The sequence below is a fragment of the Balaenoptera borealis genome, assembly GCF_965194805.1.
Source record: "Balaenoptera borealis genome assembly, chromosome: 13".
Lineage (NCBI taxonomy): Eukaryota > Metazoa > Chordata > Mammalia > Artiodactyla > Balaenopteridae > Balaenoptera > Balaenoptera borealis.
Genome location: NC_138870.1, coordinates 74,700,395 through 74,712,341, shown reverse-complemented (window position 1 = coordinate 74,712,341; position 11,947 = coordinate 74,700,395). Strand labels below are relative to the sequence as shown.

General features: G+C 36.3%; 1 long non-coding RNA gene across 1 annotated transcript in view; it reads right to left on the bottom strand.

Annotated features, from left to right (window-relative positions):
* Positions 1-8,489, bottom strand: part of LOC309609848 — a 298,578-nt gene extending 290,089 nt beyond the window's left edge. The window contains exon 1 of the long non-coding RNA XR_014233616.1: positions 461-8,489. This is a non-coding gene — a long non-coding RNA (uncharacterized lncRNA). The remainder of the gene's footprint in view (positions 1-460) is intronic.
* Between the last annotated feature and the right edge of the window lie 3,458 nt (positions 8,490-11,947).

Here is an 11,947-nt window from a genome sequence, read left to right as displayed (position 1 = left end):
TTTTATTTTTAATTTAAAAACTGAAGGCACGGGCTTCCCTGGTGGCGCAGTGGTTGAGAATCTGCCTGCCAATGCAGGGGACACGGGTTCGAGCCCTGGTCTGGGAGGATCCCACATGCCGCGGAGCAACTAGGCCCATGAGCCACAATTACTGAGCCTGCGCGCCTGGGGCCTGTGCTCCGCAACAAGAGAGGCCGCGATAGTGAGAGGCCCGCGCACCATGATGAAGAGTGGCCCCTGCTTGCTGCAACTAGAGAAAGCCCTCACACAGAAACAAAGACCCAACACAGCCATAAATAAATAAATTAATTTAAAAAAAACAAAGTAATTTGTCTAACTTAAAAAAAAAAAGTATCAGCCTTTAAAAAAAAAAAAAAACCTGAAGGCACTTTTTGGCCCACCCAATAGTATAAACATTTAATAAAATGTTATTAATAAAATAAACATTTATTGTACTCACCAAGGGAGGAAGAGTAGACTTGACAGTGAGTGGTGGATGGTGGAAGAAGGTACAAGGAAGCAATTCTTTGAAACGCAGTGCAGGATGAGCTAGATAATCAACTTTCAGGCAGGCATTCAATGTCTGCATCAGGTGTGCTGATGATATTTTTGTTTTCTTTGAGGCTTTGGTAAAATAATGCTATGCATAAGAGCACTTTGAAATACATGAACATAATAGAACACAATATATATGCATCAAAGGGTCATAGAAAATCTTGCCTCTTCCTCCTTCTTGGCTATTTATTCATACTTAAGAATGAAGCCCGGGGCTTCCCTGGTGGTGCAGTGGTTGAGAATCTGCCTGCCAATGCAGGGGACATGGGTTCGAGCCCTGGTCTGGGAAGATCCCACATGCCGCGGAGCAACTGGGCCTGTGAGCCACAACTACTGAGCCTGCGCGTCTGGAGCCTGTGCTCCGCAACAAGAGAGGCCGCGATAGTGAGAGGCCCGCGCACCGTAATGAAGAGTGGCCCCCGCTTGCCACAACTAGAGAAAGCCCTCGCACAGAAACGAAGACCCAATGCAGGCAAAAATAAATAAATTAAAATAAATTTTTTAAAAATACAGCAAAAAAAAAAAAAAAGAATAGCTGAAGTGAAACTAAGAAAAGTTTAGACAGAGATGGGGAAGAGTTCAGGAAATGACTAGCACTTGATCACTTTTATGATTCTGGTAAAACGTAATAGGTAGTAATATAATGGAGAATGAGTGGATGAATATATTTTTTAAAGGCATCGCTTTCGGTAAAGAAAGGTAAGAGTTTAGTATTTGATATTAGCATGATTGATCTACAGGAAATCATTCAGAGTTTGGAACTTATGGTAAACATTTAGCAATCAATCCATACAAAGTTGGTAATTCATACCATGAGAATGGAGGCGCTTCTGAAAAGAATAAATGTTACAGGAAAGGAGCAAAGAATAAGACATTAATTCTTGAGAATTCCTAAAGGATGGTAGGAAAAAAAAGGGAATCAGAGAAAGAGCATTAAAGGAAGAAATTGAAGAAGAAGAAATGAATGTTATAAAATTTGCATTAGGTCTTTTAAAAAAATTCTATGTTATTTGCAGTCAGAGAGTTTGTGTATGGGATGATGTAACTAAAATAAAGTGTTCTGTGAAATTCCTCCTGATTCTCCTTTGGGTCAGGTAGGTTTTGATATTAAGCAGGCTAAATGGTTCCAATTCTTCTTTTCTGGGAATTAAATAAACCAGAGCAGCTTTTTGGACTGTTTATAAAAGAAGAAAATGAGCTGCCAAGATACAGTTAATAATATTGTGTATCTTTGAATTTGTCATGGAGGAACTTTTAACAAGTCTTAGCATGACATCTTATTTTTGCATACCCCAGCCAAATAACTTCCCAAATTTCTTATTCTTAAAACGGCTCATTAGTGTAAGCTGGTAGCCAAACTACAGCAATAGCAGAGAAATAGTTTGTGCTTATTCAGCCACAAACTGAGTTGCTTTAAGTGATTTTACCTACTGACTCATTAAAATGAACCATGATAATCCAATCTTTTTATTTATGTTGAAGTAGCTAAAGACTAAAGGTATTTTAATCATCAACATGAATTTATATAGAATTGACTATGAAAAAAACATCATTTGGGGATGTCATCCAAGAACATAGACCCTGCAAGAAGAGAGAGGAATCAAGGAATGAAAAAGCAAAAGAAGAAAGTTTATACAGTCCTGCAACTCTTAATTTTCCGTTATCAAAGTGTTTCAGAGGTTGATATGCCCAGGGATGGCATATACTGCCAATCCCTTGTCCCTTGCCCATTACCATTGATCATTCTCCTCGTTTCTGCTGAATAGGGATGAGCCAGCATAGGACTCTAGGCATCCACTGCCAACTGATCTGAGCTAGCTTGCTAAATATTTGAAAACAAATCGCCATCCCCAAAACATTCAAAGGTTATCCAGGAAAAGAGTTTGAAATGGATTATTTTAATGTATTTTCAGAAGAGTATATGCCCATAGTTTCATGAATCCATAATCAAGAAGAATGGTACACTATTATCTCTCATATCTATCTATCTATCATCTAGTCATCCATCCATCCTTCCATCAATCTATCTACTTTTTGTTACATTTCCCCTTAGCACAGGCTCCTGTGAGCTATTGTTTTTGAAAGAGCTTAAAATTGTCATTTTGAATTTCATTAATTTGAGTGAAAAAATACAATTAATTATATTGTATAAACTCTATTTACATGTGAAGAATTCCTAATTACATTTATGATGGTCTTATATTGGCTTTGCTGTGATTTTTTTTTTTTTTTTTTTTTTTTTTTACAAATCTCCGCTTTATTTCATCTAATCTGCAGCATCTTCCAGGGCCAACTCTTTGAACTCCCAAGAGATAGGGAAAGCATAGCTACCATGGATGTACTTGCATTTACCTGGAATGTTGCTAATATGTGATTCTCAGTGGCAGGAGATGGGAAGACAATAGACAAGTCACTTAAAAATATGCTGCAAGAGCAAAGCTCAGAGATCACTTACTCTTCTTAGGGGAGAAAGAAAGCCTTCACAGAAGAGGTGACATTTTATGCAAAAATAAGGTTAGAGGTTCTTCAGCAGAGGGGAAAAAAAGGGCTTGGCAGTTTCCAAAAGTATTCAGAGGAGGACACATGGGATACAGAGGTGAATAATAAGTCAATATCATTTGTAAGACCAGATGTGAAACAACTTTGGGTGCCAAGATAAAGTGTTTGGATTTTTATGCAGTAAATGAGTCAGTAGAGATTTCTTAAGCTGGGTAGTAAGTACATAATCAGATTTGGAGTGGAGGTGAGTGTAATCTTTTTCTTTTATCAGTTTTGGTTTTTCTTCTTTTATTATTATCAGAAAACAATATCTATTTATGCTTAAAATTATAAATAAAGATAAGTAAAATCATGGAAAATAAAAATCAACTATAGTCTTATGCACTCAGAGATGAATCTCTTAAAGTTTTGTCAGCTAATATAAAGTACTTTTCCCCATGAATCAGGATAAATATAAATATACACATGATATATTTAAAAGTAATTATACAGTTTAATGAGTCCTATTATACAAAGCTTTTTAAAATTTACTTTTTTCCACTTAATACTATACTGTAAACATCTTTTCAGTAAATTAACATCATTTTCAATTTTTCAAGATCATAAACAATCCTGAAATGATGTTCTTTGTATTTATATTCTTATATATCTATTTTTCTAGGACTAATTCACAGTAATAGAATTGGTGGATCAAAGAGCATGCATATTTTAAATCTTACGTTCCCATTTTCTAATTATTCCCTCTAAAAGGCTGTATCCATTTACATTTCTGTTAGCATTCATGGGAAGAATGCTATGTTCCTCCATGTCTGCAATATTTGATGTTACCATTTCTTAAATCCTTGTCTATTTGATTGGGAGGAAGACCTCACTGTAATTTTTTTGGTACTTGTTGATTACTCCTGAGGTTAAATATTTTTTATATTTGTTTTGTATCTTTGGGGGATATTATCTATTCATTTTCTACTGAAGGGATTGTGCTTTTCTTTTCTTTTCTTTTAAAAAATATTTATTTATTTATTTTGGCTGCGCCGGGTCTTCGTTGCAGCATGTGGGATCTTTAGTTGTGGCATATGGGATCTAGTTGCTTGACCAGGGATTGAACCTGGGCCCCCTGCATTGGGAGCATGGAGTTTTAACCACTGGACCACCAGGGAAGTCCCATATGCTTTTCTTTTTTATTTACAAGAGTGTTTTAAATATTCGAGTAAACTTTCAACTCTATACAACATATAAATACATAATATGTAAACATACATTATATATTTCAAATATTCTTCCAGGTTTGATTTTTATTTATGATGTTCTTAGAGTACAAAAATTGAATTATTTGATAATAAAATCCATCAAGTTGTTTTTAACTTGGTGATTTTATTACATCTGAAATTAATTTTGATAAATGACGTGACAAAGGGTTTTAAACAGTCATCCCAATATCATATATTTAAAAATTAGTTTTCCTTATGAAACTTAAATGCCAACTTTATCACATTTTAGATAATTAAAGTTAGTTTCACAGAGTAAATGAACACATAGGTTTTGGCATCACAGAAAACCTATTTTTATCACTTTGACCTCTTCAAATCTTAGCTTCCTTGAGAGGGAAAGATGAAAATAGCAAAATAGCAATAGCTTATTGTATTAAATTAGATAATGCATTTAAAGCACTTAGCACAGTGCTTGGCTCACAGTAAGCATCAGTAGTTCATAGCATTGTTACTTTTATATTAGAGTATGGTTTTTGATTTTTTATCTTCTTCACTGATTAGTGTATCTATTTTTGCATCAATATCATAGTTTGATTATTTTGTAGTATTAAGTACTTTTAAACATCTAATAGAGCAATTTTATTCAACCACTCAAAAATACTTGTTGAATGCCTTTTACTTGTCTCTAACAGCTAGGATCTGAAGGTATCAATATATGGTTGGGCAAATCAGCACTGGTCCCTGATCAATTAGCTTACAGTCATATCTTTCTGAGGATCTGACCTATTTATCAAGATAAAAGTTTTTAAGATACCCTTTACTTTTTATTTGGTTCTGAAGACAACTTTGTTCAATAGCAACATATCTTTAGCAACATATCATTAAATCTAGTTTATATCTACTGATGGCTCATTTCATCCATTTTAACATTGAATTTATTGATTACAGTATCAAAGGATAAGTTTTTTTATATTCTTATGACAATACTCTTGAGTATATCTTACAAGATTGGAATTCAGTCCTCTTCTTGAATAAATCATGTTCGATTTTTAAAAAAACACTTTAATTATGCCACTTGACATACAACATAAAGCAGATGTGTTTGTTTGCTGATAGATTTTTGAAAAGAGGAATTGAACATTTGGATTTGTCAATATTTACACTGTACTGCCCAAGAGGGACAAACATAAGCAGGGAAAATGCATCACGTTTGAAAAGGAATGGACTCTTGGAAAGGAACAGATCTTGATTTTGAACTCCGGTTCTATCCATTCCCATGGTGTATAAGATAAAATCACTGTAAGTTTCCTACTGCTGCTGTAACAAATTACCACAAACATAGTGGTTTAAAACAAATGTATTCTTTCACAGATCTGGAGGTCAAAGGTCTAAAATCGAGGTGTTTCTAAGGCTATCTTCCTTCTGGAGGTTTCTGGGAAGGATCCGTTTCCTTGCCTGTTCCAGTTTCTAAAGGCTGCTGGCATTTCTTGGCTCATGGTCCCTTCCTCCATTTCAAAGCATATCACAACCACCTCTGCTTCCATTGTTAATCCCTTTTCAGCTTCTGACCTTCCTGTCTCCCTCTCATAAGGACCCTTGTGATTATATTGGATCCACCCAGATAAACTAGGCTAATCTTCCATCTAAAGATCCTTAATTTAATCACATCTATAAACGCCCTCTTGGCCATATAAAGTGACATCTTTACATATTACAGGGATAAGGACATGGACATCTTTTGGGGGCCATTATTCAGCCTACCGCAATCACTATAGCAGGGAACTCATAACTAACTGGAGAAGACACTCAGCTGATCCACACACTTATTTACTCATATTTAACCTACTTTTATAAAAACAGTTCATTGTATGGTTGCACATTTGGGCAAGTGCCAGTTCTCTGAACCTTGTGTGTCCTCCACCTGTAAAATGGAACTAATACCTACTTACCTAATAGACATGTCCTGAGGACTAAATGACATAGTGTACAAAGAACTGTTCCCACTCCATCATATAAGAGTACTGTGGGCATTGTGCTAAAAAGTGACTCTTGAGGGCAAAAGAAATAAACTTAATACTTCTGTTGCATGTTTGCAGTACACTGAAATTTCATTCTAGTTACATGGAAATTACTTGAATTAACTTGCATTCTTGAAGAGAGAGAGATAAATAATGTAAATAATATATGCCATTCTACCTATCATTCCACCCAATGGGCACATGAAAGAGTGACTGTAGACTACTTGCTTCTACTCTTTCTGAGTTAGGCTCTATTTTCTCATGCCTCCCATAGCATGAACCTTTTGAGATCAATTGTTTAAATATATGTACTCTTTTAGATATTATTGCAATTAATTCTTCATTAAATGTCTGTTTTTACATTATAAAGTAAACCTGACAAGAATATTAGTTTTTTAACACAATACCTAGCATGTAGTTGGTGTTCAATATATGACACCTATTATTATGCAAATAAACATTTGTTTAAAAAACAAGTGCTCAGCAATAAACTGGGAACATGTAATTGAGGGAGAACAGCCTAGTGGAATGAACAAATTTCAAAGTCAGATATATCTGAATTCAAGTCCTGAGTTTTCCATTAGCTGTTTCCTTGGATATTTTCCTTAACCTCTCCAAGCCTCAATTCTATCATTTTAAAAATAGAAATTATAATCTGATCTATTTAGATGTGAGGATCAAATGAGAAATGTACTTAGACTCCTAGAATAGTTTCTGTCAATAAATAATAATTATTATTACCTAAATAAATACTTTCTTAATTTAAATATATTTAGCAAACAACTTTCTGAATAATAAATATAGGTATTATAGATAGAAAAAATAGAATTATTTAAATTCCATCTAATCACCTAGGTTTCTGAAGCATATGAACTTAAAGGACCTATGGCCCATTACAAATTGTTTATTACTAAGTGGATTTTGAGTACTTGTATCGGTCAGGCTACTTAAAGTCACATGCACAATCACTAATGTACCTTCAATGAAGGGGTTTATGAGAATACAAAGAAATACTAGTAGCACTGTTCTTAATGTTAACAACAGCACAGTCAACCTCTGTTCTAGATCTTCTGAGACTGGGAAATGCAATAGGATCTAAAGATAAGGGACTCAGTGTCCCTCTATTCAATAACTGTGGCTTGATTGACTCAACTTCTCTGTTTTCACCAAATATTTAATTTGAAAAGTACTCAAGCCACCACAAAGGTGCCTGAGTTTCCTCTTGCTGAGTCATTTAAAAATTATCTCTGATTCACAACAGCCAAGACATGGAAACAACCTAAATGTCCATTGACAGATGAATGGATAAAGAAGGAGTGGCACATATAAACAATGGAATATCACTCAGCCATAAAAAAGAATTAAATAATGCCATTTGCAGCAACATGGATGGACCTAGAGATTATCATACTAAGTGAAGTAAGTCAGACAGAGAAAGACAAATACCATATGAAATCACTGACATGTGGAATCTAAAAAAATAATACAAAGGAACTTATTTACAAAACAGAAACAGACTCACAGACATAGAAAACAAACTTATGGTTACCAAAGGGGAAAGCAGGGGCGGGGGGTGGGGGATAAATTAGGAGTTTGGGATTAGCAGATACAAACTACTATATGTAAAATAGATAAACAATAAGGTCCTACTGTATAGCACAGGGAATTATTCACTATCCTGTGATAAACCATAATGAAAAAGAATATGAAAAAGAATGTATATATAAGTATAACTGAATCACTTTGCTGTACAGTAGAAATTAATACAACATTGTAAATCAACTATACTTCAATAAAATAAATTAAAAAAAAAAAAAAGGAAAATTACCTCTGGCTCCTGTTCATCCCTGATCCCATCCATACCAGCCAGGAGCAGTGCTGACCACAAAAGAAAAAAAAAAAATCTATCTTCAAAATGTGTCTGCATGGGCTTCCCTGGTGGCTCAGTGGTTGAGAATCTGCCTGCCAATGCAGGGGACACGGGTTTGAGCCCTGGTCTGGGAAGATCCCACATGCCGCGGAGCAACTGGGCCCGTGAGCCACAATTACTGAGCCTGCGCGTCTGGAGCCTGTGGTCCGCAACAAGAGAGGCCGCGATAATGAGAGGTCCGCGCACCGCGATGAAGAGTGGTCCCCACTTGCCGCAGCTAGAGAAAGCCCTCGCACAGAAACGAAGACCCAACACAGCCATAAATAAATAAATTAATTAAAAAAAAATGTGTCTGCATGCTTTCAGAACTTTAATAACTACCTCTGCTGTCCACCCAAGTCCTAGCTCTAAACTATGTATAAGCCTCAAGGGCTTTTTTGCCTTTTTCTGCTTAAAGGCATGAGTAGGGACTACTTGCTCCTTTCCTACTTGCCACTGCATGGAAACTTGGGCCTACATTTCTATGTCTCATCATTCCAGCTATGCCTAAAAGTAGCAAGTAAAATGTTGTCTACCTCACAGACCCTATCCTCTGAGCTACACCTCAGTCATCTTTGGCTATTCAAGATTTTCAAAGACCTTCTTCTCAGGAGTGTTCCTAGATGTGAACCCATATATAAGCTAACTTGGAAGGAAGATAACTAAGGACAAAGGAATAACGATCAAAAGAAAACACAACAAAAAGAAGAAAGCACTATGCAGAGGAGAGAATTATTAAAAGAACATATTTTATAGAATCATAATATGTTTACTCCAGTCCCTGAAATCTCCACAACCTCCCACAGTTACCCTTGTATATTCTGATCCTAGGAACATACATTCTAGGAAGGCAGTGTCCTAAACTGTGGACTTTGAAGACTTGGCCTCCATGGTAATTAATTTCCATTTTTCATTTTTAATAATTCTCTTTCAAGAACTTAGTTTTCCATTTATTATGGTCTGGCTTATAATCAATTGTTACCTCTTTTATAGGTCTTTACACTTATGCATTCTTCAATTTTTCATTGTTTTTGGTGTTCAGTTTTGTTTGAGAAGAAATCTAAATGACTTTTGGAACCCATGTGGATACATGGAAGAAGTGTTTCTAGGTAGAGAGAATGGGAAGTGCAAAGGCTCTGGGGTGGGAGCTCAGCAAGAAGGTGGTAGAGATGGAGTGAAATGGGTGAAGTGGAGAGAGACAGGAGATTAAGCCAGGAGGAGGATCATGTAGGACTTTTAAAGGCATATTAATCAGACTTATTTTTTTGCAGATTTTTAAAAGAGGATACAAAACCCAGAAAATGTGAAAAATAATCCCTATATTCCCTCCTGTTGAGCAATTTTATCAGTTCCAATCTGTCTTTGATTAATGTCAGACTTGACTCCAGAAAAACATGTTGCTTTGAAAAAAGTTTTTCTTGGATTACAAAGGATTGAAATGTATTTAAATGTTTAAAAAACTATATCAGTGGGTTTTATTTAATTTCATATAACAGGATATCCAATCCAAGGAGTTTAAGAACAAAAGGAGAATAATTGCTTCACGTATCTAAAAAATCCAGTTTTTGGGTTCTACTGCATCTTGACTGGGGACCAAATGATGTCACCTGGACCCAGATTCTTTCTGTTCGATTCTGTTCATTCATCGTGCTCCTTTACTGCCAGATTCCATGTCTTCTCTTTGGAGGTGGCTGCTCTAACTCCAGACTTAGATTGTCTCTCAGTCAAATCCAATGGAAAAGAGGAAGAGATTTTGGGAAGTTCCAGCATCTTACTAATTCTGTCACATACAAATTCCTGAACTCATGGTTACAAATGGCTATAGTCCAGGGGATGAAATACACTTATTTCTTTCAGTGTGGATCACTTTCTTCCCTCTTATAGCGCATCCCTGAATGAATCTCCAAATGGCAGTACTAGAAACAGGGTGAATTGTTGAATAGCAAACAAACACAACCAAGGAAATATCCATTCATTTGTCTACCCCATCTTCCCATTCAATCACCTTCAAAAATATCTCTGCCTCCGTAGTAAACCTATACTATGTCCCAATGAAAACACACTCTCCTCTACCTTCCCAAAGCAATAACACCTAAAGTCCTGTTCATTTACAGATACAGCTCAAAGCCCAAAATATCTGTTTGGTGCACAGTCCTCTCAGCCAGACTTCTCTCTAACTCCTCTTGGCCTAGAAAACTAATGCTAAATAGTAAGTTTAATGAATCCCCAAACATCTAAAACACACTTTTTTTCCTAGGCTGCCATTGGGCAAGGGAAACAACACAAAGCAGTTTCTGGTATATAACTTACATTGTATCATATGTGAAGTATAAGGCAAGGACCCCTCAGTCTAGTAGTGAAATGCAGTTCCTTTGTCAACGAGTCTGTCTGTTCTAGATCTGCTCTCTGGAAGGATCTTTCTTCCACTGTTGAGGAGAAAATGGTTAATCACAGGTCAATAAACCACTTCTTCCCTAGTGGAGACAACAGGAAAGAATGACTTCCACCAGATCCCCTTGCACACAGGGATTCCCTATCTACAAAATGTTTTAGTAGGATATTTCTGACCCATCTATTTTTCTTATTGTAGGCAAACCTGAAATTTATGGATTCTTACCTATACTTGGTGTTTGCTTATATCTTTTGATATAAAGTTTGGTGTAAAGTAAGATCTATGATTTTATGAGTCTGCTTTGACAATCCAATCTATTGAGTTAACACGATTGTTTTCCATGACCACATCTGAGATGCCTCTTGTAATTCTTTATCAGTGTACTTTAACTTCAGGTTCTGGAGCCTGAGGATTATTTTAAGGTTTGAGCAACCCTAGCCTCTTGTTTGTAAGGCTTGGGATTTCTCTAATTTCTCTAAAATTTATTTAAACTCTTGATATACTTTTAATATATTTCCATTCACTCTATATCAAGGGATAGTAAACAAAGAGATATCAAGAAGAGTCAATCTTTAAATCTGGAAATCACCCTTGGATTTCCTGTCTTCTAAACGATTGCCAACAACTGTCAGAAGCTAGGAGGAAGTTATGAAACAGATTTTCTCTCAGTGCTTCCAGAGGAATCAACCTTGCCAACACCTTGATTTCAAACTTCTAGTCTCTGGAACTGTGAGACAATACATTTCTGTTGTTTTAACCATCCAAGCTTATGTATGTTGTTACAGCAGCCCCAGGAACCTAATACAGCCACAACGCACGGCCAATCTCTTTAGCCCTGAGCTGAATGTCCTTTTCCTTACTATTTGTACCTCTGGACTGCATCTTCTCAATAGGAGTAATTTGTCCCTGCCTCGGGCAACGTTTGCTTAAATGGAAGCATGTGAAAGGGACCTGAGATACTAGGTTACAATTTCCTCATCTACCATTCTTGCTAGGTCTCCCACCTCTGCTTTTGCTTGAGTCAATGTTAGTTTGGGGCAGAGACTCTGGCTTGCTAACCCTTGCCAATCTGGCTACTGTAGTAGCAGCTGTCTCAGACTTCAGACTGCAGGTAGAAAGGATCGTTATACTAAAATAATATTCTCTGATCCGCTTGCAGAGAGAACAGATCCACTTTAAAACGTTCTCATTCTTGTTTGACCTTCCTAAAGGCTCTAATAAGTTGAATTTTTCAAAACCAGGTCTCTCACCCTGTTTCCTTATTCAGCACAAGACAGTCAGTTTAACCAGTTGTCTTACACTTACAACTGCTACCTTCCAAGACTTGGATTGAGTGGCCCATACTGCCCTTCACGTGACTTCATGA